The 9007-nt window shown below is 41.0% G+C and overlaps 1 pseudogene across 1 annotated transcript; it reads right to left on the bottom strand.

The window, feature by feature from the left end:
- Positions 1-5648: 5648 nt before the first annotated feature.
- LOC147416868 (uncharacterized) lies at positions 5649-8805 on the bottom strand (annotated as a pseudogene). The gene is made up of 7 exons (XR_015187478.1): positions 8649-8805; positions 7773-8321; positions 7509-7614; positions 7052-7105; positions 6785-6853; positions 6607-6685; positions 5649-5874 (listed from the first exon to the last, which is right to left on the bottom strand). The product of XR_015187478.1 is annotated as an uncharacterized LOC147416868 (transcript).
- Between the last annotated feature and the right edge of the window lie 202 nt (positions 8806-9007).

Genomic DNA, 9007 nt, shown 5'->3' with positions numbered 1-9007 from the left:
GATGGTGCTAAACTAGGTTCATGTCAAAAAGGGTCTGTTATACTGACCTCCTTTTGTAGCAAGTCTTTCGACCCATGCACTAGTTCAATCCTTTGGTGGAGTTTGCCCAAACAGTTTGTTATGGGCTACACAAAGGTAGGGCTGCTTGGTAAGGTGGTTGGTATGTGTGTAGCGTAGGTGGTACGTTGGTTGGTATGGGCTCGGTTAATGTGTGTAAGGAAGGTTTTAAGAGGAGAGCTAGGGTAAAAGTCCCTACATAAGGACATTGAAATTGTCCAACTTTGATCGTGAGCGATGGTGTGAAATTTCAAGAGCTAAATGTTTGAGAAAGAATTTGCAAGGATTTCGATGAGCTCGTATCAATCGCGACAGACATCTGTGACTCATAGTGCAAAAAGACTATGCTCTTGTTACACGACTCTCCCTACCCTAATTAAAGTACAGTTCGATGATAGACTTCAAACATGGGCGCTGCACAATAGAATAGTTATACGTCAGTTGCAATATTCCACTCTCCTAACAGTGGGTGTCTTGCTTCTAGCACGTCAGTATCCTCAGGAGCCATTCCATTAATGGGACGTTTACCCTACTTGAGTCTCTATACGAGTCATTGAGGATTTATAATTGTATTTGTATAGGTATCTCTAGGAATCTCTCTCTCTCTCTCTCTTCACACACACACACACACACACACACACACACATTTTATAGTTACAAAGATCTGTATACACACATTTTTATGGAATCATGTGATTAGGTCTCCACAATATAGAAATTAAAAAGCCTTTCAAAACATAAAAGGGAATAAGTGAAGGGTGACTTTTTTTTTTCTTGCAAAACTCACAATTTGTGAGTGAATTGTATTAAGGAAAACATAAAAACATAAAAACCACAAAACAACCTCAAGCTCAAGCAATTGCCTTGAGGTGCTGAAGATTACAAGTTGGATGTCTATCGCTTATTATCGAGGCTAAATATAACCGACTTTACAAAATAGGTGAACTATAGCTCGAGGCTTTTACTGATCGCAGGTTGACAACACAACATGGGTAGCCCTAGATCAATCTCGCGAGTCTTGCTTTCTTCTGAGCCTATAGATCATCACTCTACTTTCTTCTATAATCTCTAAGAAGCTTATCACCTCAAGATCTCCTTCAAACATAGGACAAAACCATCGAAGTGGAAATCCAAAAGACTTTTTATGTTTATATAAAGAGATATGGTCGAGTGCACATTAGTATATTTGTGTTTTTCTTTGCTAAATTTCCCTTTTGAATTTTCTTCTCTTTAGAGTGTACTCCTTTGTAAGTAGTGAACATATTTATTTTGAAGCCAAGTAGGTGTCCCAATTTTGTTGAGGTGCTTCATTAGAAGATATCTCAAAAGATACCCTCTGAAAATTGAAGTAAAATAACAATACTAGTGATGTGGAGGAGAGACAGAGGGGAGTGACAGAGAAAGACATGCCACACGTCAACAGGTCCACAGAGAAAGAGCTATATTTCTTGCAACTGCTTTCAATTGTATAGGAGAACATTGTTTGCGTGCTACTAAGTAAAGATTTCACCAAGTGGTCGTGCAACAAAAGCAACATCAAGTCCATGCAAGCGCAAGATGCCTTAATGAATATTGAGGTGTGGGAGGGTACATAGGACTTGTGAGGCAGAAGATGTATGGTGGCAAGGGAAACAATAGATGCGGAGGGGGTTTGGCAATGGTGGGCCAACTCGAGGCAGCAAAGACATGAATCCTACCATACCTGTATCGGCAGACAAGATGGACATATGGAGCTGCAAGGCCGCAACTGTCCATTGAGATATCTTGTGCCTTGAAGGTGTGCAAGGCAAGGTTCGTCTTGGATTGTAGAATAGAACGGCAACAAGTGTGCAATGGATTTTCAGTTTCTCTTGGAAGGGTTGTGGCTAAAAGAGGGTGATGGGGGGTGGGAGAAGGGGTAGCTTGGTGCGATCGCGTGTCTGAACTCTTTCATGTGTGCCAATGCATGTGCTTCTTGAGCTTTAGAGAACAAGTGATAAAATCGTAAGGCTTGCTACATAAAAGTGCATATATAACCAAGTAAAGCAATATGAACTCTTTACCTAAGTAGTCTGCATATGTGGAGTCTATAGGTATAGGTATAGGTATAGGTACAAGCATTTCTTTAATTACTTTTGTATTTACTAGATGTGGGTTTTTAAACCAGAAGAGAAAGAAATTAAGGACATGTAACCTTTGCAAACAAAAGAACATCTTGAAAAAAATATTGCCAAAAGTAGGGCAAGCTAATAGAGCCACTTGGCAGGGGGTGCATCATGAGGTATCTCAAGCTAATTGAAGCCATTATCAAATGTGAGTACACATCCATGTAGGTACTTGTGTAAGTTTTGAAGTAGTATCATCTTATCTAACAAAATCAATTGTTGCTTTCACACACCATAAAGAATAACAAGTCATATACTATCAAAAAATATAGGAGTCAATATATATGTGGTAGCATCTAGAGATAGAGAGAACTTAGTGCACTTCCATAGCTCTACAATGCCATGATGTCAATGTACAAAAACATTAGTATATGATACCTCCTAGTATTTCTCAGCAAATTCAACACTAAGAATATGCATAGAATCGTAGGTAAAATTGTAGCACATGGATCAAAACCCATAGGGACTACTATGATTGTGTTGCCATGAAGTGCTCATATACCCTTGTTTGTAGTATATTGTCTCATCATTACACTCTTAAGCTATTGCTTTGTATGGAAATTAATATAAAGCTTTCCAAAAGAAATAAATTAAATGTATTATTGGCCTTCATTTAAAATTGATCAATATTATTAAGCTATTGAATTGTATAGAAATTAATTTAAAGATTTCCGAAAGAAAAAATTAAACGTATCATAATTATTGGCCTTCATTTAAAAGTTATCAATGTAATATTTAGCTCATTCTCTAGGATGCTTGAAAATATGATATAGGTATTCCATCTATTTGATTGAAATTTGCCAACAATGAGCTGGTAGCTATCGAATGTGCCATCTAAAGAAAGACCACATCAAAATTTTCATGAACAGGTTCAATATTAGGTTCCAAGTAAGGAACACCTTGTTTTTATCATAGAACACAATGTGTGATCAAAACTAGATTTACACAAAAATACATAAACTAGATTTATGGAAATGAGTTAATCTTTTGCACAAAAATAGTATGATTTACATGCAAAAGTACATGTGCACTAATCCAAGCACTAAGATTTACATGCAAAAGTACATGCTCACTAATCCAAGCACTGGCTTTTCCCATTTCTTAGATGAAATCTTTCGAGATTCCCCATATGGCTTCGCTTTCACTTGGAGAACCCACTAAAACCGAAGCATGAATAAAACTCACGACATTGCATTTCTTGAGATACCTCTCAACTAAGCCAAGCCACTATGGGAGCTCCGTGCAACTCCTACGACATCATATATATGAAAAAGGAGATCACATCGCCTTTTTTTCGACCAACATGTGTGTTTCATCCCTTGGAGGATAGGTGTCCACCTCAATCCACTTGAACCAAGTTCGCTCTTTCTTCCTCCACGAGGGCTCCATTTTCTTGCCACTTGGCTCTTTGCCCACCACTTGTGAGCCCCTCTTGTGTCCCCTCTGTTTATCGTTTGCTATGCCCTCCACCATGCCCCACGACATGTCTTGAGCCATGACCTACGTGCTGTATCATGCAAGCGAGCAAGGGGAGAAATTTGTGTTGCCTGGAAGATTCAACAACGAGAATGAGTGTGACCTAGAGAGAGAGAGAGAGAGAGAGAGAGGAGAGAGAGAGAGAGAGAGAGAGAGAGAGAGAGAGAGAGAGTATCTATGGAGTTTCAACAACAAGAAATATGTGCCTCCTATGGAGTTGCAACATAGAGAGAGTGTGTGCCTGCAGTAAGAGAGATTATATGAGGAGCTCCATTAGAGAGAGAGAGAGGGAGAGAGAGAACCTGCCACCAACTCCGTTTAGCTCCAACTATTGTGGAGAACCATAGTTGGGTTGAAGCGCATGTAGATCTCCCGCCACCAACTTCATTTAGCTCCAGCTATTGTGGAGAACCATAGTTGGGTTGAAGCGCATGTAGATCTCTCTCTCTCTCTCCCTTCCCTCTCTCTCTCTCTCTCTCTCTCTCTTTTTGAGATGAGTGACTAGTTGATGAACATTGCAAGCTCTGATCTGTGTTTTTGTGTGTGTGTGTGTGTGTGTCGTGCGTAAAAGAGATAGCTCTACTTGGCTTCTCACCATCACAGACGGCATAACTGCTAGCTACTGACGTTGATGTAGCATGCACAAGATAGTTATAGTCAATTTCTCCCCATCACAAGCGCTCCCGAGTACAGTCTCAGAAGTGTCGTCGCCGCTTATGGTTATCCAAAGCATGGGTATTTTGTATGCACATGAAGCCCTACACATTCAAAATTTATGTGTGTACATATCTAGAGAGTATAGTGACACAATAAGCAATTGGAGTACTATAGAGCATGCAAAGAATGGTCCTGCAATAATCACCTCTCGCTCTGCGTCCCAGTTGCTCTCTCTCTCTCTCTCTCGCATGATTCCCATCTCCCTCAATCACTTAAATCGATGCTGGCCACTTTTTGAAAAACAGAGTGCACCCATAACTTTCAATGCTCATGGGTGGCCACAAACCTAAGATGCTAGGAGCAAGGATGCGCTGACTATAAGTAAGCCCTTGAACTCAGATGGCACGGTCTGCTAGAGGCTAGACGATGGAGATCCTAAGATGCAAGTGTAGAAGAAGAGCTCTCTCTCTCTCTCTCTCTCTCTCTCTCTCTCTCTCTCTCTCTCTCTCTCACACACACACACACACACACACACACACACACACACACACAAAATATGTGTGACCTAAAGATTTCTCTACTGCATAATGTCGTAGCTAAGGGCAAAGGTTTCTCTACTACGTGAAGTCATAGCTGGATTTCTCAGGGCGAGGCAAAACATGTGCTCGTAGAACTTACGAGAGCTATTGAATTTATGCAGAAAATGCTTGTTAAGGCCAACATGAAAATCCAAGAAAGGTTGGGGTGTAGTATATGGAGGTAGATTAGGAGCAACAAGGGATTTGGAAAGTTAATGTAATCTATTTTGCAAGGACCCCAATCTCATTACTTCATCATGGAGGTTGTAAGAGAAAAGAGGGACCAAACATTAATTTCGAGCACATGTAATAATATAGTCTTGAAAAAAAATCTTACTCAATATCCTTTGAGAGAAAACATGAGATTGTCATCCACTTAGTGTCACTTGTAACTTTCTCACGAGTGCTCACTAAATCACTCACCAATCAAACATTTGCCTTAGCCTTTGGGTGGGTAGCCAAAAGAGAATCTTCTAAAGTAATTACCGCATAACTTTCAATTTAGACAGAATAATTAGTAGGAGTCATGTCAACCAATGATGGAGTGACTTAAACAAGTTTAAAATAACTTTTGTAAGTACAAATATATATATATATATATATATAACTCAAGAACTCATCTATGTTTTAACATCTTTTCTAATCCACAAGACCATGATTGTGAATATTATTACCACACATCACACGTGAAGAACTCATCTATGTTTAACATCTTTTCTAATCCACAAGACCATGATTGTGAATATTATCACCACACATCACACGTGATTAATTTTATTGGCAAAGGTGCGCGTCCAACAAAGGTCCGTACATCATGGAACGATATTTATTTCAGTCCATTGGCTTAGTCATGAGGATTTGCATCTAGAACTTCAACTCCACAGGAGCATTTTTAGGGTTGGAGTGTAGGAACTTGGGATAGTTGTTCAACTTGTGAGTCACCTTGTTATAGTAGGCATGGTCTGTCATGTAAACAAAGAAAACAAGGTGCTAGGTTAGTTATACCAAGACATTAGGATTTCCTAATGAATGTTGATTGCACACACACACATATATATATCTAAACTAACATAATATGACAAAAGGGAGTCCCCTTTGCTGCGAGATGAAGGATAAATTCCAAATTCCAAAAGTAAGATTGACTCTTGGACACGTAATAAAGAGGGAGAGAGACAGAGAGAGAGGCCACGGAAGGCGATCGACTGTACTAGTATATTATATATGTATGTGTGTGTGTGTGTGTGTATAGTGTAGTATGCACCATTTTGAGTGTGAGAATCGTGGCGAAATAGTGAGAGAGTAAACATTTAAATTTACGTAAAGACAAAATTACCAAAATACCCCTCTAATTTGTGGAAATTTCCAATATACCCCTCAAATTTGAAAAATTCCCAAAATATCCCCTATAATATTTTGTCAAAAATGCCCTTCAAATTTTCCAAAATATCTCTTGATAGGAGACTAAACATCTCTAGAGATCACAATTTTTTTGTAGGTTTTCATAAGAAGATTTATTGTCTATCATTGCAAGATGTTAAAATCAAAATTCGAGTTGGGAATGCAGGCTTTCACAGACATGGATACTTTTAAGAATCTTTTAAATTTGAGAGGTATTTTAAGAATTTCCACAAATTAGAGGGATATTTTGGTGATTTTTCCTTACATAAAATTGTGTCATGAAGCTAAGATCGTACCTGACGTAGGAATTCCACCAAAAAGAGTTTGTATATTGTCGGCTGGCACTCCGTTGGCGTCAAAATATAATGCTAAACACTGCAAGGCTCATCAACGATCATTAAGGCTAAGTAAATCAAATGGTGGAGCACTTTAAAATGAAGAATAATATACACACAACCATCCGGATATAAGTACCTGTTGCTGCACTGTATAAGCAACCATAAGCACGGATGTTTTAATCGCATTTGTTTGTATTATGTTAGGCTACATGAAGAGCAACAAGTATCATTAAATAAATTAGCCCACGCGTGAAGATTAAAATGTCAATATCATTATGTTAAGACCCATGAGCCTGGAAGAAGCTGCGGTAGGCAACGAGACAGAGACAGAGACAGAGAGAGAGAGAGAGAGAGAGAGAGAGAGAGAGAGAGAGAGAGAGAACCAACTACAGAGTTTTCGTACCGGACAGCCCTGCTGTACGTCGACCCCTTCTGCTTTCCATGCCGCATGCCTATCCTATATAGGCACAAGAAGATTTAAAAATTTTCTCATGTAGGAAAATGGAGTCTTTTTCGGTGTTTTCCATACAATGCATAACATCATGAGCTTCTACTCGAGAGGCACCACATACCTAGCTAGGTACGATTGGGTGCAGGGATCCCTGGCTCTAGCCCCCCCCCACTGGCCAGGGGTCCCATGCCCCCAATCGTACCTAGCTAGGTATGTGGTGCCTCCCTCACAGAAGCTCATGATGTTGAGGTAAGTCACAATGTGAGAAATATTGTGAGAATCTGTCCAAAACTTCTTGTGATATAATAGCAACCCACGGAGAGAGAAAGTCATGTATATTGGATAGCAGTCTAAGCTAACTAACATATGAGTGAGAGAGAGAGAGAGAGAGAGAGAGAGAGAGAGATACCACGTATGGCTCTGATCCGGAGTTTACTGGAAACAAAGTATAAAGTATGGCATCCTTTTTCTTACTCTCTCGGAAGAAGCCGGTTTCAATGAGCGCACGAAATGGACTGCAGGTAACACGACACGACGCCCAGTAGAGAGATGAGAGACGGAGAATCCAGCAAGCAAAAGAAAGAAAAAAAGATGGCAGGGAGAGAGCGATGATGAACTCCACAAGTGCTTAGATTACAGGAGGTGTGAGCGGAAATGAATTAAGCAAAATTACCCCAAGCCATAGCACCGGCAAACATGAGGACTGACTCGGCAGCTTCGATGTCACTCATATTAAAGCCATTGGACTCCGAGTCGCAGGTAGAGATGACCACACGAACACCGGGCTTGCTGTTGATGAGCTTATTGGCAATCGTGTCTGGCACATCCTCGATCAAGAACTCCAGGTCCGTACCATTGGAGGGAGGTGATGCGATGAAGAAAGCGCTGGGGCTGACAAACTGGCTCTCTACTGGAAGTATGTTCACATACTGGCCAGGTGTCTTGTACCACTTGACCACCTCTGATCCTGGCAATACGTTCAAAGCTACATTGAAATACCCCCCACTCTTTGAAGCTGGCTCCACCTTCTTCACCACCCCAATAGATACTGCCCGCACCACGGCCGCCCCTGCAGCCCGCCGCCGTTCAGCCAACAAGCACCCTTCTTCTGCACTGCGCAACGGCGTGCCAAGGAGAGTACGTCTCGCTCGCAGCAGCCGACTCGGCCCCACGGCGGCTGCTGTTCCAGCATTCCTTAGGGACGTACGCGGCATGCTTAATCCTGAGCCAAATTAAACGTCCAGACTCCAGACGGTTGGCAATTGTAGTTGAAATTGTATGCAGTGAAGTAAGGTCTTAATCATAATAATTATATTCGAAAGGGCAGACCCGAAAGGGTGCTGCCGCTCATGTATTTAAACACACGCTCCCACACGATCTAACACAACCAAAACACACACACATTGAATCAATCTCTTTCTCTCTCTCTCGCGCGCGATTAAGATTGATCTCTCTTAATGAAACAATAATCAATAATCAACGCTATCACACCTCTACAACATGATTGAGCAACTACATATTAATTGAGCTAGTAGTGATAGTTGTGTACCAGCTTGCAGAACCGCACCATGGGCGGCATGACTAGTGCGCTGCCTCGCAAGAGTGCGAATATTGACCAAAGAAGATGAAGAGGAGCTCATAGCCATGGTCTCTACTATCAGAGTTTAGTGTAGAAATGGATATATGCAGGATGGTGTTATATGGACGCCTGTATATATAGTAGCTGGAGTGTATACGCCTGGCGCAGAGGCCAGGTACTGCTGCATGGGCCCGCAGGGCCACTGGTTGCTAATACCAATGCTTATCTCTAAGAAAATCATCACGTGATCAGTGGTGTGGTCCAACTGTCTCTTCACTTTGCTCTTTGGGCTCTCAGCTCTCCGAGCAGTGTTTGGGAAAATGGTTTTT

Source organism: Adiantum capillus-veneris, unplaced genomic scaffold, assembly GCF_014529385.1.
Source record: "Adiantum capillus-veneris isolate H3 unplaced genomic scaffold, ASM1452938v2 Hic_scaffold_425, whole genome shotgun sequence".
Classification (NCBI taxonomy): Eukaryota; Viridiplantae; Streptophyta; class Polypodiopsida; order Polypodiales; family Pteridaceae; genus Adiantum; species Adiantum capillus-veneris.
Note: the sequence above shows the minus strand (reverse complement) of the source record. Positions and strands in the feature narration are given on the sequence as shown.